This window comes from Ipomoea nil, unplaced genomic scaffold, assembly GCF_001879475.1.
Source record: "Ipomoea nil cultivar Tokyo-kokei standard unplaced genomic scaffold, Asagao_1.1 scaffold2833, whole genome shotgun sequence".
Classification (NCBI taxonomy): Eukaryota; Viridiplantae; Streptophyta; class Magnoliopsida; order Solanales; family Convolvulaceae; genus Ipomoea; species Ipomoea nil.
Window position 1 is genome coordinate 2,283,148 of NW_017619261.1, and position 26,855 is coordinate 2,310,002.

At 39.9% G+C, this 26,855-nt stretch overlaps 1 pseudogene; it reads left to right on the forward strand.

The window, feature by feature from the left end:
* Positions 1 to 26,599, forward strand: LOC109159555 (annotated as a pseudogene).
* Positions 26,600 to 26,855: the final 256 nt, after the last annotated feature.

Below are 26,855 nucleotides of genomic sequence, written 5' to 3' on the forward strand. Positions count from 1 at the left end.
ATGGTGGTTGAATTTGATAGTAAACACGATCCTTTTGGAGCAGGGAGCGCCCAATTCAGGAGTTATGTTGCGCTGATTGCACGAAGCAAAGTTCCTATCACATATAAAAATTGGAAAGTGATCCCAGAAGAGAGTAAAGCGTTGGTGTGGGATGATATCGTGGTATGCAACTTATTTATAAAACTTTTGAATTAATTGTATTTAATTTGTTTCTAATAAATAATCTTGTCTTGCAGAGCGTTTATGATATTCCCACTGATCCAAATCTGAAGGAGTCTTTGATGAAATATGCGGGTGAACGGTGGAGAGACTTTAAAGGTAGATTGAACAGAGACTTTATATTCAATAATGAAGACCCAATAAACAATACTCCATGTAAAAAATACACATACGTTGATCAAAATACATGGAAAAAGTACGTGGAGCTTCGTAAAACTGTAAAGTTTGAGGTATATATTATTATTTTTCTATGAATTATTTATTAACTCAAATATATTAAAGATATATTATTACTTAATGTTTTCTTTTTGTGTAGGAATCAAGAAAGAAACATCAAGAGATAAAGAGTAAGAATGTCCATCCACATCATTTAGCCCGAGGAGGCTATAAGAAATTGGAGAAGATTATGATAGATGAGAAGATGAAAGAACAAGAAGAAGCTGCAAGTTCAGATCCAATATCAATAGTTTCTCCTCCATCTCCTCCAGCTAGACATGAAAAGTGGAAGAGGGCAAGAACGGACAAATCAGGAAATATTAACAACGAAGCGACTAGAATTGTCGTGGAAAAGATTGTAAGTAATATGTTATAATTTTCTACATTATTAAGATAGATAGTAATCATTATTAAATATTTTTTTATATGTTAGGATTTGCTATCATTGCAAGCTTCTCAAGGAGAATTTGTTGAGTCCGGTAGACAAGATATATTGTCTAATGCCATAGGTACAGATGAGCATTGCGGATGTGTTAGAGCCGTGGGTACAGCACATGGCTTAAAAAGCTACTTTGGTAATGCAAAATGTCGTCAAAGCCAGATGCCTACACCAGAAGTAAAAGATATGATTAAGACTATCTCAGGATATGTGTATGTATCCTGGGAAGGTAGGAGTTGTGACACCCCATAAGTTTAAATGCTAATTGGGATTAATTAAGGAATTAATCCTAGCCTTCCATGGTAACTTCTTCCTAAAATCCTGAAATTTCATAGTCGAAGGACTAGAAATTGACTAGTCTTTTTAGTGTACCTTGTGCTTTGGGTGTTGTACCTCAATCCCTTATTCATCCAAACCTTAGTAAGGGTAACTTGGTCTTTTCACTAGTGAGAGGTGCTCATGTTGCCCTAGCAAGACCTCTTGTCTTCATTCCATGCTAGCCAAAGTTCTAAAAACTCTCCAACCTCTCTCTAAGCCGAAAAGGGAACTTCCAAGCTTTGCATAGTTTTCCACCAAGATTCCAACTTTCCAACACTACAAGGCTAGGAATGGTAAGATCTATCCTTCCCTACCGTTTCCTTACAAGATTCTATCTTGTGGGTTTTGGGAGTTTGTAGAAGATCTAGTGGTGGGTGAAGTGCTAGGTTGATCTAGAGGAGCTTTGGTCTTGCTTTAAGGTTGAAGAAGGTGTTCTTGGTCTACAAGAGGTAACCCATTCTTCACAAAACCTATTTTCACTTGATAATAATGATTATTGGCTTCTATGTGACATTCTTGATGTGTTTGAGTGATTGATGCATTGTCTTGTGGTGATGCATTTTTAGAGCTTGTATTTTAGGGTTCTTGAATGCTATTTTATGAGTTATTCATAGGCTCAAGTCATATCTTTGTTGTGTGGAAGATTTGGGGTCATTTGGACTTGAACTTGGCCTAAAAAGTGATTTTTGGCGAATGCTGATTTTTGGGTGCAGGGTGTACCCGCGGGTGGAACCGCAGGTGGAGCCCTACCCGTAGTTCCCCCCGCGGGGAACATGTTTGAGAAATGGTTTGGGGTTGTTTTCCCACCCTTTCGCCCATTCGTGTGTGATTCTTTGGCCCCCTTTTGATTGGATTGTTGAGCTTTTGTGTGTCTCCTTGTTGTTACGTATTTCTAGAGCGATGTCTTAAGTATCCATGTTAGGATTTGGTGTCTTGAATCGTGCTAATGATCCAACCTTGTGATTCGTTGGATTGATGTTGAGTCTTTGTCGTTCATTGGAACTATTTTGGTTTACCCGTTTGATATGCATGCTAGTTTGATGTTGTAATGCTAGTGTGTGTGGTTTGTTCTTTCCTATTGAGGTTGGCAACTTGTGTTGACCATCGTTGGTGTCGGATTGTAATCCTTCCTTGTTGAGTATGGTTTCATATCTTTGTTGTGATCCATTGATTGATTCCTGTGATGAAAACATGGTTATTGGTTGTACCTTGATTGCACGATTAAGGGTATAGGACCTTAATCTCCAAGGTACAGATGTGGTATCCGTTGTTGTACACACTTTGTGTGGAATCTAGGTGTTGTTGTATCTCCATATTCCGTGTGTTTTGACTCTTGTTGAGATGATGGATTGATGTGATGAGATGTTTGAGCTGGTAAAGTGGACAGTGTGGGGACTTATGTGTGAACGGACCGGTAGTGTAGCTCCGGATGGCCGTTGGATACTTTACTTGTGGGCTACATGGGAAACTTATCCCCGTTGCCAGAGATGGTAACTAACCCGTTGAGCTTGGAATCTCAATAGGGGGTGTATACACTTAACGTTGCTAGCTCTGTTTCCATTGGGCTGCGGTCCTTGTCATTGCGATGACACTTGCATGTGATCCGGGTCGTTGCGATGACCACGTGAAGCATGATTGTTGATGTTTTGGAGCCCTCCACACTGATCCACTATGAATCGAGCCGTGGTGCTGACTCTACGGTATATGACTTGGTGTGATGGGTCCTATGTGGACTTAGAACTCGTTATGGTGTGAATCTGGCCTTCCATTGCTTAAGAAAATGTCTATTGTGAGTCCTTCGTTGTGTATCGTATGTTGTACCTTGTTGTTGAGCTTGTTGCTTGTGGTTCTGTTATCTTGTTGAGTACGTTGGTCTTTGACCTTTGTTGTGAGTGATTGATGAGTCTATTGATGTTTCCTCTCTTGGCTTTAAATGATATATACTGTATCCAGTTCCAAATGGTTTTGATTATATGTATGTATATTATGATACTTAACGCGTGTTGGTGGGTTACCAGCATTATTCGCTGACCGGGCGTCGTCCCATTTCTTATTGTTGCTTTACAGGTTGGGTAGCTTTGGAGAGCGCGCTTGTGGCCTGTAGATAGATTAGATCTCTTCCTTTAATAGTTGTTGAGGCCTAAGAGCCTAAATAGTTGATTTGTTAGAATGCTGTAGTTGTAGTACATGCCTGTGCACCTATGTTTGATATAGGTGTGGCATAGCATCTCCCGGATTTATGTAGTAGCTTCCGCTGTAGAATTAGGGGGCGTTACAGGAGTGGTAACAGGGAGGTCATGCGAGGGGGAAAAGTAGAATTAGGGCTATCTCAGGATATGTGTATGTATACATATAAGAGTGATGTAATTGGTGCGGAATGATATTTCAGGGTTAGGATATGCGAAGGGCAACCTCATAGATGTATATAAGATTATCGTAACTAGGGTACATGTGTATGGTTCGGGGCTGGGGATATTATTGTATATAATATGACTGTAACAATTTATATGAATAAATATGAATAAGGGAGGATGTTCTATAGGCTCACAGGTTTATACATACATACATACATACATACATACATACATACATACATACATACATACATACATACATATATATATATATATATATATATATATATATATATATATATATATATATATAAATAAGCATATAGGGACGTACCGTATATGACGCAACCATTTTTAAGATCAGGCGATTAGGGTTAGAGTGTAACAATAATGAAAATAATAATAATAATAATAATAATAATAATAATAATAATAATAATAATAATAATAATAATAATAATAATAATTTGGTGTAAGGGTAGCATATGAATGTAATTGGGGTTTACTACATACTTTAGATATATATAGGATTTTTAGGGGAATATATTTAGAATAGTAGCGATATATTTATTTATGTATAAATGTTTGTTTTTAGGGGGGGGTCCTTATCTTAGTGGTAAAGGGTTCTAAACAAGGTGTGGGAAACTTGTGGTTTATCATGCAACATGGACCAAAGTCTAAAGGGATAGTTTTAAGATAGTTTAGGGACACAATATATTTTTCCAAGGATAATTTCTAGATGATCACTTGGTTTAGGTTCCTCTGTTTTCTACCGGTCTCACTCAGATTGACTTTCGGGTCAAAACTTAATATGCAATGTATTCGAGGTTTTAGATTTTCTAGAAATAGAATTAGTCCCTATAATTTCTATGTAACTTATAAACAAATCAATTAGGAAGATAATTCGACTTTCATGTTCAAGCATTAGATTGTTATTTACATGTTAAACACATAAGAAGTATCAAGGGATCACATTATTATGATACTAACAAGGAACACGGGAAACTTCAACTAGATATCATAAGGATCACCAACTGTAACACCCCGAAATTTTGAAACTTTTAAAACTTATATAATAAAGGTGAATTCTCATTAAATCCCAAAATCAACATAAGAGTGCGGGGTGCTATGCCACATCTGAGCTGGAAAACTCATATGCACAGGCTAAACTAACTAAACAACCTCAAGCAATGTCAATACATAATCATGGCACGCAGGCCGAAAGGAAAACTAACTAATCTACGCTCCGGATCACTAGCGTGCTCCGGTGTCTACTCATCTGTGCCTGAAAGCCAAATATATCTGTTCAGCGAATGATGCTAGTAACCCACTCCAACGCGTTGAAATACAATATAGGTATATACATACATATATATATATATATATATATATATATATATATATATATATATATATATATATATATATATATATATATATATATATATATATATATATATATATATATATATATATATATATATATATATATATATACGAAAACCATTTTGAAGCAGGAAGATATATACTTAGGGGACTCTAGCTTTAAAATCAGGGATAGACTCGGCAAGTAGGGACAAACACATTCAACAATGACAAACAGTTATATAGAGACAACATCATAAATAATATGTATCTAAGGTCACAGTTCACTTTCAAATCATTCACATCATCATTCAATCATCATTCCAGTCACACAAGCACACCTTGGTCGCGCCATGGGACCAATCACATGCCCCTAACATGAGGGTTAGCGTGTATAGCACTAATACGACCCTGCAGCACCTTACCTCATACCGCAGCATGAAGGGGTTGATCGCAACCAACTGTACAGACCGCCGATAGTTCGACGGCGGATCACAGCCCTACACACCGCTGACGCGCTCAGTCGGTGGACTGCGATCCTCTTTTGGGGACTACGACCCTTCACACCGTTGACGAGCACAGTCGGTGGATCGTAGCGAATCAAGCCCTACACACCGCTGAGGGACTCAGTCGGTGGGCGAAGATCCTCGGAGACTATGACGCTACACACCGTTGGCCCTTCACTTGGTGGACCGTAGCCGACCATAGCCCTACACACCGCCTGATCACTCATTCGGTGGGCTATGGCCTTCCTCAGGCTGGTGGCCTTACACACCGCTGGCGCGTCCAGTCGGTGGTCCATCCGCACACGAGGCCCGTGGGCTGTAGCCCAAGAAGTGAATCACTGACCGCAGCCAGGAAAATGAACCGCAGCTCATAAGTAATCAATTTGACCGCAGCCAACTTCTGAACTGCAGCACAGGAATAACCAATTTGATCGCAACCAAATTGGGGAATCATGCATCACATAACACATTGTAGCACATATTAGCACATTGGGAAGGGGGAGACGCATAAATAAGCTTACGTGTGATCATTCACATACTAAGAATAGTCCTAAGGGGTTCATACAACTTCCACCTAGGTCAACGGGTTACCAATTCAACTAGCATGCAATTCCTAAGACTCTTCTACCCTACGAATGGTTCCCGAAACATCAAACTAGACTCAAGCACGACAAACGGGGTCCGTTGGGACACCAGGGGGGATGGGGAACATCAAACGGGGAAGCCGATGACCCGGGGTGGGTAACAGACCAGCGGGTGGGGGTCACCCGCCGGCTGTCTGCCGGTGATGATCTTCCGGGCAGCGGGTGGCCGGCCGGCAGACGTCTGCCCAGTGGCTGCCCGCTGCCTGGCGGTGATTCTCGGGCAGCGGGTAGGTGGCGGGTTCCCCTACCCCCACCTATCCCCCACTGACTCTTTCATCAATAACGCATCCCGCGATCCCTTGTGGAACCCGAAACCATGCTTAGACACTTTTAAACGTAAATAACGACACCACATAGGCAATTAACGGATCAAAAGCAAGAATCATATTGAACCTATCCTAACATGACTTCTAAACATAACAACACCCGAACATGTGAATTCCCACCCAAATATAGATCAAGAACATCACAATACAAATTCCCAATCCAACCTAGGGCTCTAATTCCCATCCCGATTATCAAGATCATATCTTATCTCTAACATCAAGAAACATCAAGATTATCAAAAATCATCACATAAACATCAAGAATCTCTTTTTAACATCAAGATCATCAAGATCACACATAAAATCATCACATCAACCAAATAAGATTATAATACGATTATAAGCTATTTAAAATCTTTAAACATGTAGATAACAGGGCAAAACAACATACACAGCGGAAGACTAAAAGATAACTGGATAAACATAAATCCAAGTCATGGGGTGTTATGCCACGTTCACCAACAAGGATGAACGCTACGGCAATATCTGCATTGTTTACAAATAATCCATAGTCTCAAAAGTCTACAACTACACCAGCACACATGCCATAAAACAAGCGGGAGAAGCTACGCTAACAGGCACTAGACTGCGCACTCGCCTAGACATCACCTAAAAGAACACAATAAAACATGGGACGACGCCTGGTCAGCGAATAATGCTGGTAACCCACCAATACATGTGAAATATCATACATAGATAAGATATAAGTTGTAAAGCCATTTTCGAAACGGAATACATAAGTATATAAGTAAAAAAAAAAAGAGGAATAGTCAACACAAGACTTAACACTCTCAACAAGGATACGGGAACACATCCCAAACCACAAAGGATAACCACAACACAAAGGATAAAGACAAGACCGATGGCAACACATGCCTCGGCAACACATGCCCTTGTGACTACAAACGTCACAAGAAGAGAACTCACAAACAACGGCTACACAAGCCCTCGTGACATCACCCATCATGAGTTGATATGCCTTCCTTATGCCCGGTTCCAACCTTATGGCTACCCCCAACCTTGTATCTTTTTCCCTCCTGGGACCGTCGTCCTCCACCAACAAACCACCAACAAGACCACATATTTCATAGTACACGAGGGTACCGTACACACACATGGCAACACATGCCACCCAAGAATCACGTGAACCTTACACAAAGGTCACAATTCCATAATCACGTCACGGCCACCATGAGGACCGCTGCAATACCTTGGTGACTAGTGTCCCATACCACTAATCGTGCAATCCAGGTAAAGCCACGCACACATCTCACCACAACAGGAACCAATCAACGGATCACAACGAAGATATGAAACCATACTCAATCAAGGAATGGGTCACAGCCCAACAACAACAACGATGACTAACACAAGTTATCATCAACCAATAGGAAGGTACAAACAACACACATGCTAGCATTTAAACACCAATCTAGCATGCTTATCAAACGGGTAAACCAAAGGTAGTTCTGAAGAACACACGAGACTCATCACGGTTCAACGAATCACAAGGTTGAACACTTAGCACGATTCAAGATACCAAAACCTACATGGAATCCTACCATATAGTTCTAGGCATACGAAACATCAAGAAGACACTCAAATAGTTCCGCAAAAGAACATCGGGAAGTCAAAAGATCGAATACCGAGTCAAAAGAATCACGGGGAATAAATCCCACAACAATAACAGCACACGTACCCGCGGGTAGGCCCACGGGTAGGCCTCTACCCGCGGGTACAAGCTCCTTCTCAATGTGTACCCCGCGGGTGGGCGGCGGGTTAGACCCCTACCCGTCGTTCTGCTCGCGGGTACACCCCTGTACCACAATACAACACTTCGCGGTTTTTCATCTCCAAACTCAAATTCAAGTCCAAAACATGCCAAATCTCACCAAATACAACAAAATGACTTGAATCAAAGGAAATTCCAAGCAATGACACAAATGAACCCTAAACACAAGCTCTAGATATGCATTTTCACAAGATCATGCATCAACACTCACATTTCATAGCAAAACACATGTAGAATCCAAGAAATCACATATAGGTAAGCAAAATAGGTTTTGTAGAGCATGGGTTACCTCTTGTAGACTAAAGACTTCACATTACACGTCAAAAAGCTCCTCACTAGGCTCACCTTCCAAACCCACTTCAAGAACACACCAAAAGATCATAAAGATCCTATCTTTAAGAAAAGACACCTTAGATAAAACCAAAAACACAAGATGAACTTAGATCTTACCCTCCTAGATGCCCAAATATAAGAAAGGTTGAATCTTGGAAGCAACTCTTGAAGTTTTGGCAAGGTTCCAACTTGGCTTGGAAGAAAAGCTACTCACCTTTTAGAGAGAGGGTGGAGCTAGATTTTTAGAAAAATGTAAGGAGAGAATGAAGTTCGTCTACTAGGTTAGGTTACATTACCAACAACAAGTGAAAGGTCAAGGTTACCCTTACTAACATAAGGAAGTGTAAGGAACAAGGGAACTCTTTACAAAGCTCAATGTACAACTTTGACTTTGGGGTTGACTAGTCAATTACTAGTCCCCAAGTATTAAATTTTCAGGATTTTAGGAATTAATTCACCAATTGAAATAGGATTAATTACTCAATTAATCCATTAATTGAATTTGGATTTCGGGGTGCCACATCCTCTCCCCCTTCAAAGAAGCTTCGTCCCCGAAGCTTGGGTATGACGAATTAAAGGCAAACGGTGAAAAGAAACAACATTGTGACAAGAGGTTCGAGAACAAACTCTTTTGATCAAAGGCTCCAAAAGAATTCACAAAATTCCAAGGCAATGAAGTATTCAAAGCAAGAAAGTAGGCACTTCAAATCAAGGGTTGGCAAGAGTTAAACAAACGGATAAATTAAGCATCAAGAACTCTAGCCCAACACAAACACCAACTTCTAGACCACAACTAAGAACTAGACAACCAACACCAACTACTAAGTTAAACAAACAACAAAGCAGCAAGCAAAACAAGCACAAAAGGCGAACACGGACAACCACAACACAAGCTAGAACTCCTCACTCTCCGACTCCTCGGCCTCCTCAGATTCTTCATCATCTTCTCCTTGGTGGCTTGAACTAGCTTCAAACTGGTCTAGCCTTTGGTGCACTGCAACAAACTGCGCCTTCATGAACGCGAAGCCCTCTGCGATCATACTGTTCTGTTGGCAAAGCAAGGTGACAACGCGCTCCTCATGCGCCATGGCATCATGCTCCCTCTTGGTGCGAGCTTCTCTTCTTCGCTGGTTCTCTTCACTTTCCGAGTCACTTTCTTCGGCTTCGGCAGCTTCCGGTGCTTCCACTTCTTCTTCTTGGCCTGCTTCCTCCTCACCCTCTTCGTCACCACCCAAACTCTAGACTGCGAGGCTCAACTTCCCGGCATGAATCCCAAGCTCCGTTGCCAACTCGGCCCTTTCTCCTGGTGCTTTCCTTGCCACCTCTTCCAACGTGATGTAATCACCATCTTCCAACCGAAACAAATTGCAACTCCAAAGATTGGTGGCATCCAACACCAACTTTCCCACGGCCTTTGGAAGACAACCATCCATGCTTACACCCTTTCGAACCAAAATCCAGCTCAACACCATCCCGTACAGTAGACTTTTTCGGTTATGATCTCGACAGAAAACCATATGCGGCAACATTAAAGCTGGCAATTTGAACTTAACCATGTTCTTGAGGCAGAAGGCAAAAGTGCACTCCAACTTTCCCAACAACTTGCGTTTGTTGTTATTAAGCAACAAACAACCTGATACCAACATAACCAAAATCCGTTGCTCCGCGGACAACCACTTTTTCTCCGGCCTGGAAGCTTGAGTGAAACCACTCGTACGACCCAACAGATAACTCAAATAGTCCCGGTACCCCATGGTATCCGTACTAATCCAAGAATGACCACTGTACTGAGCAACTCCTGAAGTAGTCAAACTCAAAAGCTGAGTCAGCCTCTTTTCAGATAACACAACCTTCACACCTCTCACTTTAGAAGTGATCTCAAGCTTATCACCCTCCTTTGTCACAACCATGTGACGATAAAATTCCTTAACCAAACTCGGGTAAGTCTTGGCCCTTATGGCGAGAAACCCATCCAACAAGCCTTGGAATCTAAGCATATCCAACAAAGAATCAGGAAAAGATTCCGGATCAAAAGCTTTACCTTCAAGAACGAGGTAATGGGTATCCACCCATTCCGCTTTCCTAGCCAAAATTGACCTTCTAGGCATGGTAGGAGATGACCCAAAGCTCAACAAAAGAAGCCCACAACTCCTCCTTCTTTCCTCTTCACTCTAGCTGCCTCTCCCTCTCTCGCTGCTCCCTCTCAGCATCGCGGCACGCAGCAGGTCGACGGCGAGGCTCCGGTGGATGGCGGCTGTGGTGGACATCGACGGTGCGTCGGCGGTGCGTCGGCGGGTAGGTGGTGGTGGCGGGTTGCAGGTAAGGCGACGGGTGGGGGTTGGGTTTCGGCTGCTCACGGGTAGGGAAGAAGATAGAAGAATATTTGGGAATTTAGGGATTTTAGGGAAAAATTGGGGAAAAGATGATTTAATTTGGGGATTTGGGTGAAGTGGAAATTTATGATTTAGATGGGATTAAAATGAGTAGGTTTTAAGAAAGATAATTAGCTCAAGTGGTTTAGGGGTTGGGTTGGCAAAGAATAGGTTCGGGTTTGAAACTCAAGGGTTAAAATTTAAACAATTTGCTTGACTTTTAAGCAACACAAGAAAAGGATTTTTGGTATGGATTTGCTAGTTCCAATTTCAAAGAATACTTGGAAAATTTAGAGGGTTCACAAAGGAAAGGTTGCAAGGACAACTAAGTGTAAGGATTGTAGGATTAACCCCAACACGATTCGTTCCAAAGATGGATGGCTAACTTCACAACGAAACTTATTCGCAAACTAAGGAAGTCACTTAACAAGAAGAGTTTACACCTAACCCCAAAGGAATCATTACCAAAGAAAAACATGCCAAGGATTGCCAAGTAATTCATATAGACAACAATGAAACACAAGATAACACTTCAAGACAACAAGGGACACGATATTTGCGAAAAACAAGGATAGGCTAGGATAGGATTACCTGCAGACTCCTCCTCCACCAAACCCTCAGACTCTGCCTGCGAACGCCCCATTACGAAGACCCTCCCTGGTGGCCTAGCTCCAACTGCTCCACGACCCGAACTACCTCCCTTGGCTCCTCCGACTCCCGGGGGTGGTGGCAACGCTGTGACACCCCGAAATCCAAATTCAATTAAGGGATTAATTGAGTAATTAATCCTATTTCAATTTGTAATTTAAGTCTTTAAATTCCTGAAATTTAATAGTTGGGGACTAGTAATTGACTAGTCAACCTAAAAGTCAAAGTTGTACATTGAGCTTTGTAAGGAGTTCCCTTGTTCCTTACACTTCCTTATGTTAGTAAGGGCATTCTTGACCTTTCACTTGTTATTGGTAATGTAACCTAACCTAGTAGACCACCTTCATTCTATCCTTACACTTTTCTAAAAATCTAGCTCCACCCTCTCTCTAAAAGGTGTGTAGCTTTTCTTCCAAGCCAAGTTGGAACCTTGCCAAAACTTCAAGAGTTGCTTCCAAGATTCAACCTTTCTTATATTTGGGCATCTAGGAGGGTAAGATCTAAGTTCATCTTGTGTTTTTTGTTCTATCTAAGGTGTCTTTTCTTAAAGTTAGGATCTTTATGATCTTTTGGTTTGTTCTTGAAGTGGGTTTGGAAGCTGAGCCTAGTGAGGAGCTTGTTGAGGTGTAAAGTGAAGTCTTTAGTCTACAAGAGGTAACCTATGCTCTACAAAATCTATTTTGCTTACCTATATGTGATTTCTTGGATTCTACATGTGTTTTGCTATGAAATGTGAGTGTTTATGCATTGTCTTGTGAAAATGCATATCTAGAGCTTGTGTTTAGGGTTCATTTGTGCCATTGCTTGGCATTTCCTTTGATTCAAGTCACTTTGTTGTATTTGGTGAGGTTTGGCATGTTTTGGACTTCAATTTGAGTTTGGAGAGAAAAATCCCCGAAGGGATTATTTTGTACAGGTATATGTACTCGCGGGCGGAACGACGGGTAGAGCTCCAACCCGCCGCCCACCCGCGGGAAGCGTAAGCCGGTGGGTAGTGTACCCGTGGGCGGAGCCACGGGTGGGAGCCTACCTGTGGGTCCACCCGCGGGGAACACTTTGGTGTTGGATCGGGATTTGTTCCCCGTGATTCTTTTGACTCGGTATTTGGTCTTTGGACTTCCCGATGTTCTTTTGTGGAAATATTTGAGTGTCTTCTTGATATTTCATATGTGTAGAACTATATGGTTGGATTCCATGTAGGTTTTGGTGTCTTGAATCGTGCTAAGTGTTCAACATTGCGTTTCGTTGAACCGTGATGAGTCTTGTGTGTTCTTCGGAACTATCTTTGGTTTACCCGTTTGATGAGCATGCTAGTTTGGTGTTTAAATGCTAGCATGTGTGTTGTTTGTACCTTCCTATTGGTTGATGATAACTTGTGTTATTCATCGTTGTTGTTGTTGGACTGTGATCCATTCCTTGATTGAGTATGGTTTCATATCTTCGTTGTTATCCGTTGATTGATTCCTGTTGTGGTGTGATACGTGTGTGGCTTTACCTGGATTGCACGATTAGTGGTCTGGGACACTAGTCACCAAGTTATTGCAGCTATCCTCGTGGTGGCCGTGACGTGATTATGGAGTTGTGACCTTTGTGTAAGGTTCACGTGATTCTTGGGTGGCATGTGTTGCTGTGTGTGTGATCGGTATCCTCGTGTACTATGAAATCGGTGGTTATGTTGGAGATCTGTTGGAGAGAGGACGATGGTCCTCGGAGGGAAAAGGTTGGACTTGGTGTATAGGGCTCCTGGAGGTAAAGGTTGGAAATAGACATAAGGTTGGGGGTAGCCATAAGGTTGGAACCGGGCATAAGGAAGGAATATCAACTCGTGATGAGTGATGTCACGAGGGCTTGCATAGTCGATGTGGTGAGTTCTCTTCTTCTGACGTGTGTAGTCACAAAGGCATGTGTTGCCATCGGTCTTGTCTTTATCCTTGTTGTGGTTATCCTTTGTGGTTGGGATGTGTTCCCGTATCCTTATTGAGAGTGTTGAGTCTTGTGTTGACTATTGCTCTTGGTTTTGTACTTATATACTTATGTATTCCGTTTCGAAAATGGCTTTACAACTTATATCTATCTATGTATGATATTTCACATGTATTGGTGGGTTAGCAGCATTATTCACCGACCGGGCGTCGTCCCGTGTTTTATTGTGTTCTTTCAGGTGATGTCTAGGCGAGTGCGCAGTCTAGTGCCTGTTAGCATAGCTTCTCCCGTTGGTTTTATGGCCTATGTGCCGATCAAGTTGTAGACTTTTAGACTTTGGATAGTTGTAAACAATGCAGTTATTGCCGTAGCGTTCATCCTTGTTGGTGAACGTGGCATAACACCCCATGACTTGGATTTTTGTTTATCCAGTTATCTTCTAGTCTTCCGCTGTGTTTGTTGTTTAGTTGTGTTATCTGCATGTTTTCAGGCTTTTAAATAGCTTGTTTTTTGGGGGTGTTACAGTTGGTATCAGAGCCTAGGTTTGAGCCTAGGAAGGAGTTTAGTCTAGACTTTCTAAGTGGCTAAGTGTGGTGTGAGACCTTTAAGCGACCTTAAGAATCTATGTGTTAGGCTTATGATTCTAGGTTGCGCGGTGAGTTGAGTGTTGTTTTTTGTTCTTTGCTTGCTTGCTATCTTTTGGTAACCGTGTTGTTGTTGTAGAAGTTTGCAATGCCTCCTCATCCCCGAGCTCGCACCCTGGAGACCCCAACAAACGAGCAGCTCGCTCAGAATCTCCACCAGTTGACGCAGACCATGCAGACGCTCAGTGAAGCCTTGCTGAACAACAATCACGCTGTGCCGCCTCCTCAACCTGCTAGGCACCGCGATATAGGTCACTTGGTGTCGGGTCATCTGCCGCCCACCTTTGGGGGTGAAGAAGACTCGGTGGTCTTGGAAGAATGGTTAAGGGTGTTCGACAAGATCTTCACATTTGTGGGCTACCCCGAAGAGAGAAGAGTGGAACTGGCAACGTTCTACTTTTGCCATGAGGCGGATCTATGGTGGGTCCACGAGGGTCCGGCCTTCCTTGAACAGCCCGAGTTCGACAGGTCCGCGCTTAAGGACAGGATGCGCGAAAGGTTTTACCCAGCGCATGTGCGAGCCGCCATGTTTGATGAGTTCCTTCACCTGCAGCAAGGATCCCTGTCTGTGGTCGAGTACCACAAGAAGTTTTTGGAGTTGGCGCGCTTTGCTCGGGTGCTTGTGCCTACGGAGCTTGCTAAGGTCGAGAGATTCGTTGCCGGTTTGAATTATGAGGCACGAAAAGCGTTGACGGTGAGTAGGCCAAGTTCCATTAAGGATGCGTATCTGAGTGCCGCGGATTTGTATCGCGTTCAGCACCTTCAGAAAGGATCTTACGAGCTAGCCAGGAAGAGGGTGAAGAGCGGAGGTTCTTCTACCTTCAAGAAGCCACGACCGAGTTTTCAAGCCAAGAACGTGTCATCCTCATCTCAAGGACCTAATCGGATGGAGCTAAGGGATCAAGCTAAGTTGTTTCCGTGCCCAAGATGTGGGAAGGAGCACGCTAGCCAAAACTGCAGCGGCTTCGCGTTGTGATGTTTTCGTTGTGGAGATCGTGGTCACAAGGTCACGGATTGTCCCCAGCAAGCCGGTCAGAGAGCGTTGCCACCACCCCCGAGAGTTGGAGGAGCCCAGGGAGGTAGTTCGGGTCGTGGAGCAGTTGGAGCTAGGCCACCAGGGAGGGTCTTCGTGATGGGGCGTCCGCAGGCAGAATCTGAGGGTTTGGTGGAGGAGGAGTTGGCAGGTAATCCTATCCTAGCCTGTAACACCCCCAAATTTAATTCTCAACACATACCATAAATAAACTAATAAAACAGAACTGCCATGAATAGAATTCCTGAAGTACGCATACCACCGTTTAGAAACTAAGTAATAATTCGACTTACAAAATAACTTTAAGTCCTTAATAACAAACGAGGGTGAAACCGCCATATCTAATCTAACACTGACTAGATGTAAGGCTCTAAACCATAACATTCAACCACAGCTTAATCCAAAAACTAAAGAAATACAATATGAATCAATAACTCCAAAACATCATAAACAAGATAGCTACTAAGTTCTAACGCGCGCTCTCAGCCAACAACTTATTCATTCACCTGCACAAATCACAAACAAGAGAAACATGAAACAATAAAATTAGCAAAACATTGCTAAGTAAGGTTTACTCCACCTTGTAAAACGGATTTAATACAGTATATATATTCACATTCCAAAACAATTAGCCACAAGGCTTAGCAATCCTCAACTCGCACATAACACTTACTTCACATCACACTCCACATAGAGATTTAGTTTTCTCAACTTAAGATTTCAAATCAACTCTTTTCCAAATTACACGTTTCCAAAAGAAATCATTTTTAGGAAGTATAGATGAATATCAAACCAAATAATGGGCAGGGTCTTAATTACTTAAGCCCTAGTGAACAGTGATCACTCCACTGAACACTACGCAAAAATCCCATTTAAACCAACCAAATAATGGGCAGGGTCTTATTTGATAAGCCCTAGCGAACAGTACTCACTCTACTGAACACTACACAAAAATCCCATTTAAGTGGAACAAAACTAATACCTTAAGTGTGCACACCCCCAATGGGTTTCCAAGCTCAATGGGTAGTAACTAGTCCTAGTAGCCAGGATACGTTTCTACTGACTACTACTCAACAGGGTAAATACCCTAGTGGTAGACTCCGCTAACCACTCCTCAAAACAACAGGACTAAAAGTCCTAGTGAGACATGATATGTTTCTACTGCTCACTCCTCAATTAACAGAGAGTTTTTAGGCTCCCTAGTGAATCAGTATATTTCAACTGTTCACTCCTCAACAAATTGGGTAAATCCAGAATTCATAGTTGAATACTATACGAGTCAACAAAACCTTTTTATTCTCCACATTTATAAAAATGATAAGAGTAATGATATTTCACAAGCAAGCAACTTCTCAATATCTCAAATAAGAAACTGTAAAAAATTTTCAGAAACTATGACCTGAATTGCAGAATTTACTAAGAAATATCGGTAACACATTTTCATATGAAATTTTCCAGATAAGTAGTACAAAGAGTCTAGAATAAACACAAAAAGTTTCAAGCCAATCCAAGGCCTAGAAGTATTTTTACCGAAATTCTTCTCAACACAGCACCAGGCTGTAATTTAACTGGCAGAACACTGCCTAAACTTTACGAAATTATTCTGGAAAAACGGAGACATATTTTTAACCAAAACTTTTTAGAAAAATCAAATATAACAAGTCTAGGTTCTCCATAAAAAAATTCAACCAACAAAAAGTTTAGGAAACAATTTTCACGAATTTTTCTTTCCAGCTGCGCCAGTCAGAATTTTCTCAGGCAATGATCAAATTGTGTAAAAGTTATCCTTTTTAATCACCACAAAATACCATATCACATATGCCTACAAAATCACGAAATATATATATATATATATATATATATATATATATATATATATATATATATATATATATATATATATATATTTTTTTTTTTTTTTACAAAGTAAAGGTAATTTTTGATAGACATAAGCACTTACCTGGATACGTAAAACACATCACACACTTGACCCGAGTCCTATGTTTGCTCCTACATATATATACTAGAGCCGTACAGGAGAATCACACACACACACACACACACACACACACACACATATATATATATATATATATATATATATATATATATATATATATATATATATACTATAACTTAAGTTAAGTTTATTTAATATAATATAACCATATTAGTTTTAGGATTTAAAAATTAGCTTATTAATATCATATAAGTGTTATGGGTTTAGGAATAGTAATAACCATAAAATATGATATGCATATTTTACGCTTATATTTTAGATACATCTTTATAATAATTTTACATTCATTAGTTAATATTATTTAATAATTAGTTCTTTTTGGAGTTTAACAACTAATGAGCTAAATATAGTACTAAATATATATAAATACATACTAATATACATATTTATTACGTACTCCTATTAATATTTAATATATAATATAGAATGGACTAATATATATACTATGCACGTACATATATATATATTATAATGTCAAATGTAGTTTGGTCCAACGGAGATGCATGCAAAATGATGTTAAATATTGTTTTGGAAGAAACATTCAATTCATGCGAAGCGAATGGTCAAAGCTGACTTCGGACGTGCGGAGGATGCGGAATACGGCACAAAAATAGGAAAAGTGGATGGTTGAGGTTCATTGAGCCTATTTTTAGAATGCTATAAATAGTAGAAGTTTCCTATTTTAAAGATGTTCATTCTTCCCCTCTCGATTATTCTGTAAAGCTGTTATCAATGTCCATTCGTGGCTAATTTCTTTAGCTTGGTTTAGTGAATTGAAGCCGCGGAATTAATTATGCTGTAAGATTATTTATTTATTTTGTTATATAATTTTTATGCATTTGGGTATTAAATATTCTTCTAAGTTATTTGATATAATTATTTGCTATATTAGATAATGTTGTGCTACAAATTATTCTAATATTCAGTAGCAACTGAGGTTAATTATTGACGTCTTAGTGATAATTGATTTCAGGAAGAATATTTTCCTAAATTAAATGCAACCGCTTGTGCTTGTGTTATTTAGTTTGTTGGTTTTCCTAGTTCCTATTGCTGCTATTAAATTAAATCTAAAGCGCTTGTCTTAGGTTATTTAATAGTTAGGGGTAATTAAACCGCGTGTGCTTTAGTTACCTACAACTAAGGGAAAACGGAAATGAAATAATTTCACGACAAATATTCAATTGCATATCAATTACCTTTTTGAGTCAATGATCAGTGTTAAATTCCGGTGGTGGATCTTTGCTAACCAAGGTTTTCTATTCTGAGTGTTTTCAATATATTGTTTTCATTGCTTTATTCGTTTATTTTCTTTGATTATCACCTTCATACCAAACCCCCCTTTACTTTAATTTGAGCACATACATTAAACTAGTTACTCCTCGTGGGATCGATCCTTATTCCCGCTACTACGTTTGTAAGGTTTTAATATGGGAGCCTACGACAGCTCACCAAATTTTGGCGCCGTTGCCAGGGAGATTTTCTAGCTTATTTTGTGTTTATTTAATTATTTCTTTATTTGTTTATTTGTTTTTCATTTGTCCCGAAAAAAATGAATTTTTTAAAAAAATCTTTTCTTTCGTTACTTTTGCATAAATGCTGCAATATATTTTCTTTTCTTTTTTTATGCCTATAACTCGATCTGCTAATACAAAAATCTTGCCATACTATCCGAAAATTGAAAGAACTATACGCAGGTGGAAGAACAAGCTTTGAGAAAATTGGAGTTTAGTGATCTGGCTACCAGTTGTACCAATTCTGATTTAGAAGAGGAACCCATGGCTCAAAATCAGACTTTAAAAGAGCTTGGAGCTCCAAATTTAGATCAGCAACCTTTATGCATCAATTTTCCCGCTCTAGATGCTAGCATACAATTTGAATTAAAATCTGGATTACTTCATCTTTTGCCTTCTTTTCATGGACTTGCAGGTGAAGATCCTCACAAACACTTAAAGGAATTCCATGTGGTGTGTTCAAGCATGAAACCCACTGGGGTTACTGAGGAACAAATCAAGTTGAGAGCCTTCCCCTTTTCGTTGAAAGATTCAGCGAAGGATTGGCTATACTATCTACCTTCTGGGAGCATCACCACATGGAATAACCTGAAGACAGCGTTTCTTGAAAAATATTTTCCAGCTTCAAGGGCGGCCAATATTAGAAAGGAAATCTGTGGTATAAGGCAAAACAATGGAGAGTTATTGTATGAATATTGGGAGCGTTTCCAAAAGCTTTGTGCAAGCTGCCCACACCATCAAATTAGTGATCAATTACTCATTCAATACTTTTATGAAAGACTTTTTTCAATGGATAGAAGCATGATTGGTGCCGCAAGCGGTGGTGCTTTAGTTGACAAGACACCAGACGCTACAAGAACTCTAATTGCGAATATGGCTGCAAATTCTCAATAGTTTGGCAATAGAATAGCCCAACTGTCTAAGCAAGTGAATGAGGTAAATATTTCTGCTCTTGAACAACAAATTTCTGGTTTAACTGCTCTTGTCCGTCAATTAGCAGTAGGCAATATGCAAACTGTAAAAGCATGTGGAATTTGCTCGGTAGTTGGGCATCAAACTGATGCCTGCCCAACTCTTCAAGAAGAACCTATTGAACAAGTTAACATGGCTGGAGGTTTTCCTGGGCAACCTCAAGGTAAGTATGATCCATTTTCCAATACATATAATCCTGGATAGAGGGATCACCCAAACCTTAGCTATGGGAACTCACAAGGGAACCAGTTTGTTCAGAACCGTTCTAATTTTCAGCAGTATAGACAACCATTTCCTTCAAGACAACGACCAACGCAAGGCTCTAGCTCAAGTATGAATCTAGAAGATATTGTTAAATCTCTTGCTACTAACACTTTGCAGTTTCAACAAGAAACACAACTATTCCAACAAGGGACAAGAGCTAGTATTCAAGAAACAAATGCTAGTATTCAAAACTTGGAAAGACAAAATGGGCCAACTAGCAACTACGGTTAGTCGGTTGGAAGCACAGAGTTCTGGCAAACTACCCTCTCAAACAGTGGTTAATCCAAGAGAAAATGCAAGTGCAATTGTGTTGAGGAGTGGTAAGGAAATTGAAGGCCCTGCGATTACTACCCCATCAGTGAGCCAAGAAAAAGAGGGAACTAGCAACAATGAAAATTCTCAAGGTAAGTCTCCCAATCTTCCGAATTATGAACCAGTTCCCCCATTCCCTCAAGCTTTGTCAGAATCTATAAAAGGAACGAAAGATGAAGAGTTATATGAAACTTTCAAAAATTGTGAAGTGAATATTCCATTACTTGATGCAATAAAACAAGTTCCTAGATATGCTAAATTCTTAAAGGAATTGTGTACAACAAAAAGGACACAAAAGTTAAAAAAAAGGTGAGAAAGTGCTAATGGGTAAGAATGTTTCTGCTGTGATTCAAAGCAAGCTTCCTGAAAAATGCAAGGATCCAGGTATGTTTACTATTCCTTGTATGATAGGCGATACTAAACTTGAGAAAGCCATGCTAGACTTAGGAGCATCTATTAATGTTATGCCATATTCTGTGTATGCTTCTTTAAAACTTGGACCTTTGAATGAAACTTGTGTAGTTATCCAGTTGGCTGATAGGTCTAATGCATACCCCAAGGGTGTAATTGAAGATGTATTGTTGCAAGTTAATAATTTAATCTTCCCTACTGATTTCTATGTGCTAGATATGGAAAATAATGATCATTCTGCACCTATTCTGTTAGGAAGACCATTTTTAAAAACTGCAAAAACAAAAATTGATATTCACAGTGGTACACTTACTATGGAATTTGATGGTAATGTTGTTACATTCAATATTTATGATGCTATGAAATACCCTGGGGGCGATAACTCTGCTTATTCTGTTGATATTATTGATTCATTGGTTGAAGAAGTTTTTGAATTTAATGGTGAAGATAAATTAGAAGTTGTTATTTGTGAACACCTTGAAAAAGGAAATAATGAGTTTTCTCTGAGTGCCAATTTACATGAAGTTATTGCATCATTGAATCATTGTCCTAAATTGCACCAACAAAATAATGTTTCTTATATGGCTTTACCTGTCTCTATAAAAAAATTGTTACCATCTGTCGTGCAGGCACCTATCCCTGAGTTGAAGCCTCATCCCAACCATCTTAAATATGCTTTCTTAGGAGAAAATAAAACATTTCCAGTCATAATTTCAACTAAACTCTCTGCAATAGAAGAGGAAAAACATGTCCAAGTGCTAAAAGAACACAAAACTGCCATTGGGTGGACAATTGCAGATATCAAAGGGATAAGTCCATCCACTTGCATGCACCGAATTCTTCTAGAGGAAGGAGCAAAACCATCTCGTCAACCACAAAGAAGGCTAAACCCGCCCATGATGGAAGTAGTCAAGGAAGAGGTCCTCAAACTCCTTGGAGCTGGGATAATCTATCCTATTTCAGACAGCAAATGGGTTAGCCCAACTCAAGTGGTTCCTAAGAAAACAGGGATTACAGTTGTCAGAAATCAAAATAATGAACTTGTCCCCACTCGTATTTGTTAGGAATAAAGTGTAATGGTTTTGATATGTCAAATTTGTATTTGTAGATCCCCCAAATTTTATTTATAGGTCTAGTAGAGTCTTAGACCGTGATCGGGAAATTATTTAATTATGAAAAGAGAAAAACAGAGGAAAATGGATGAAAATAGAAGAAGAAGATATAAAGCCGAAAATCAAGAATTTGTTTGGAGAAAATGACAAATTGAAGAAGAAGATGAATGATACAATATTCACGTCGCTACTACTCAAAGAAGTTATCCCAGAAGAATTTTCGTGAAGAAAATTAATATTGGAAGTATGCATGAAATTGACTTGGAGATCAAGCATCTATGGAAAGAAAGAAGTACATCAAATGTGATTGGAGATTTAATCAAAAGCTGTATGGACGAAGTGGATGATGTTTGATATATTATTTGAAATGGCTCAAGTTCGAAACTCACCATCAACAATTTTACAAGGTAAAATTTGAGAAGTCAAATTAAATTAATCACTTGGGTGGCAATTGAGATGCAATTGCACTTGGGAGCCAATTCAAAGGAATTGAGAGCCGATTTCATAGAAATTGAAATTGGGAGCTAGTTCAGAAATTGAAATTGGGAGCAAGTTTCACATGGGAATCCATTCAAGTTGGGAGCCAATGTAGAATTGAAATTGGGAGCCAATTCAAGTTGTAGTAGAATTGAAATTGGGAGCCAATTCAAGTTGTAGTAGAATTGAAATTGGGAGCCAATTCAAGTTGTAGTATGGGATGCAATTGAGATTGGGGACCAATTAAAAGAAGACATTGAGGAGCAATTGAATTGAGATGAAATTCAAAGAGAAGTCCAATTTCAAAGTCAACATTGAGAAGTAATTGGAGCACCAGGAGATGTTGGGAGCCAATTGCAAGTCAAAGTCAATTGGGAGCCAATTACAAAGGAGAAATTCAATTTGGGTGCCAATTACAAGCCAATTGAAATTGGGTGTCAATTACAAAGGAGAAATTCAAATTGGGAAATTCAATTTGGGTGCCAATTACAAGCCAATTGAAATTGGGTGTCAATTACAAAGGAGAAATTCAAATTGGGTGGAAGTTCAAAGCCAGTTTGAAGTCTGAGAACACCCAGGCGTGAGAATGAAGAAGATGAACTTACAGTGAAAATATTCTCACAAGGAAAATACTAGTCTAACTAGTATGGGATTAAAATAAAGATTATTTTTGAATCCCAAAGATACAAGGACCACTTCAGAGCTAATCAGAGAAGCCATTCTACACCAAAACTGAGACCCAGATATTTCCACTCAACGTAAAACCAGAGGAATATCAGATGAAGTTTGGGAGCTCATTTACATGGAGATGAAACTCCATCAACGGCTAGCTTATCTCTTTCTGACATTTTTGCAGAAGATAAGATAAGATCTCTGACAAAAGATACAAGATTTCAAAAATGAGAGCGTCTCTTTCCAACGGACGGATTCTCATTACAAGCTATAAAATGATGAAGATATGAAGACTTGAAGAGCAGCAGTGAATAAGAGCGTGAAAAGCAGTAGAGCAGTTGAGAAAATTCGAATCCATCAAAGGATCGAATAGAGCAATTAAGCTTAAAAGAGCAGAGAGCTAAAATTCTAAGAGCTAAAATCTTCAAGTGTGAGAAAAAGAACTCAGAGAGCTTCAAGAGAAAAATATTCTGAGAGTTCTTAAACAGAGCAAAGCAGAGCAAAAATATCAAGTGCTTTACTTGATATATTCAAAGAGAGAAAACACTCAGAGCTATCAAGAGAAATCATTCCAGAGTGTTTATCTTCATCAAAGAGACCTGCGCATCATTGAAGATCATCTACAGAGTCTCACAAGTTGGAAGCAAGACAACACTTGTTTTGGAGCAAAACAAGAGAAGGGAGGAAAGTAGCACGGAGCTGTGAAATCCTGGATTGTCACACGGAGCTGTGAGATCCGAAGCAGCAGTGTCGGAGGCACTGGGCGTGATTGGTGTGGGCTTGGTGATCAAAGAACCAGATCATGGGATACGTTTCTACCGGAGTGTGGAAGACGGGGGGAAAGTAACGCGGAGTCGTGAAATCCTGGGATAGTAGCGCGGCGACGTGAAACCCGAAGCACCAGTGTTGTGTCACTGGGCGTGATTAGTGCGGGCTTTGTGATCAAAGCACTAGATCACGGAATTCATTGTATCTTGGAACGAAGGAGTGGTGGATATAGTGAATTGGCTCTTGGAGAAAAGAGCAAGTGGAGTAGGAGGATTACACCACCTCGCGAACCACTATAATTGTCTTGTGTTCTTTACTGCTTTCTTTACTTATCGCTCTTTACATATTCGCTCTCACGAAGATATACTGCTCACACAATCTCACACACACTTTATGTTTAATTATTTCCGCTGTGCACCATACTCTAACAATCTAGTTAAGAGTTTTGGTTTATCTCTGGCTTAGCAATTGTTGTGCTGTACGAAAAAGTTTGAAAGTCTATTCACCCCCCCCCCCCCCCCCCCTCTAGACTTTCACCTTACCTCTTTTGGGACCAACAATATTCAAAATGGGGTGGCGAGTTTGTATAGACTATAGGAAGTTGAATGCTGTTACAAGAAAAGATTACTTCCCTTTACCGTTTATTGACCAAATGCTAGAAAGGTTGGCCGGTCGCTCTTATTTTTGTTTTCTTGATGGTTATTCAGGTTATTTCCAGATTGCAATCGCTTCGGAAGACCAGGAAAAGACGACTTTTACATGTCCCTTCGGCACTTTTGCATATCGACGCATGCCGTTTGGCCTCTGTAATGCCCCGGGTACCTTTCAGAGGTGTATGGTTAGCATATTTTCTGATTATGTTGGGCATATGATTGAAGTTTTCATGGATGATTTTACAGTTTATGGCGACTCTTTTGACTCCTGCTTACATAACCTTTCACTTATTTTGAAAAGATGCTTAGAGAGTAATCTTTTGTTAAATTCTGAAAAATGTCATTTTATGGTTAATCAAGGTAACGTTTTGGGGCATGTTATTTCATCTAGTGGGATTGAGGTTGATAAAGCCAAAGTTGATATTATAGAGTCTCTGCCGTATCCTACTACTGTGCGGGAAGTCCACTCTTTTCTTAGACATGCAGGTTTTTACCGAAGGTTTATCAAAGACTTCTCGAAAATAACACTACCTTTATGCAAATTGTTGCAGAAAGAGACATCCTTTGAGTTTGACAAAAAGTGTAAGGGAACATTTGACGAAGGAGTTGTTGACATCTGCGCTGATCATTCAGCCACCTAACTGGAACTACCCATTTGAGATTATGTGTGATGCAAGTGATCACGCAGTAGGGGCTGTGTTGGGCCAAAAGATCGGGAAATCGTCCCATGTTATTTATTATGCTTCTAGGACTTTAAATGATGCTCAGAAAAACTATTCTACTACAGAAAAAGAACTTTTAGCCATTGTTTTTGCTTTAGAAAAATTTAGGTCCTATTTGCTGGGCACCAAAGTTATCGTTTATTCTGACCATGCAGCTCTTCGCTACTTGATGAAAAAGCAGGAAGCCAAACCAAGATTGATAAGATGGATACTCCTCTTAAGTGAGTTTGATGTGGAGATCAAAGATAAGAAGGGGTCAGAGAATCTTGTGGCCGATCATTTGAGTCGGTTGGTACACATTGAACCTGAGCCTCCGCTACAAGAAGCATTCCCTGATGAGCACTTATTGGCTGCGACTGTGGTTTTACCTTGGTATGCTAACGTAGTCAACTTTTTGGTTGCCAACAAGTTTCCTCATAATTCATCTAAAGCCCAAAAAGATAAAATCAGGAGTAACGCCAAGTACTATGTATGGGATGAACCGTACCTCTGGAAACATTGTGTTGACCAAGTGGTAAGGCGGTGTGTACCTGATAGCGAAATTGCCTCAATCCTTGCCTTTTGTCATTCTTATGCTTGTGGCGGCCACTTTGGTGCTAAGAGAACAACAAGGAAAGTGTTGGAGTCTGGGTTTTATTGGCCAACTTTATTTAAAGATTCATACTCATTTTGCAAGTGTTGTGATGCTTGCCAAAAGTCAGGTAATTTATCCCGGAGAAATGAAATGCCACAAACTCCGATCCTATTTTGTGAGGTTTTTGATGTTTGGGGTATTGATTTTATGGGCCCATTTCCTGCCTATTTTGGTTTTGTCTATATTTTACTTGCTGTTGATTATGTTTCGAAGTGGGTAGAAGCTAGAGCTACCAGGACTGATGACTCTAAAGCTGTTACAGATTTTATCAAATCTAACATCTTTTCCAGGTTTGGCATTCCAAGAGCTATAATAAGTGATCAGGGTACTCACTTTTGTAATCGCACCATCGAAGCATTGCTTAAGAAGTACCATGTCACCCATAAGGTGTCAACTGCCTACCACCCACAGACTAATGGGCAGGCAGAGGTGTCCATCCGAGAGGTGAAGTCAATCCTTGAGAAAACAGTCAACCCAAACAGAAATGATTGGAGTTTGCGATTAGATGATGCATTGTGGGCATATAGAACCGCATACAAAACACCTATTGGTATGTCCCCTTATCGCATTGTGTTTGGGAAAGCTTGTCACCTTCCCGTTGAGTTGGAGCACAAAGCCTATTGGGCTGTCAAGAGCTTTAATATGAACATTGATGAAAGTGGCTTACACCGGAAGTTGCAACTTTCTGAGTTGGAGGAGATTCACAATGAGGCCTACGAGAATTCAAGAATCTACAAAGAAAAGACAAAAGCATTCCATGACAAGATGCTTTTGAGAAAGGAATTTTCAATTGGACAAAAAGTCCTCCTCTTCCAGTCACGTCTTCGGTTATTCCCAGGTAAGTTACGTTCTCGTTGGGTTGGTCCATTTATTATCACTAATATTTTTTCTCATGGGGCGATAGAGATTCAAAGTTTACAGACTTCAAAGATATTCTAGGTTAATGGCCATCGGCTTAAACCTTACCATGAAGGGGCTCAAGTTGAATATATTGCCGACATACTTCTTGAAGATCCCAGCTATTTTGAATAATATGAACAACTAGAAGGGGAGTTTGTTTTATTATTATTATTTTTTTCTTTTCTTAATCTTTATGTTACATTTAATAACCTTTTTCTGTGTTTTTTTATTCAACATTGGGGACAATGTTGGTAATTAGTGTGGGGGAGGGGATTTACGTTTATTATTAATTGTT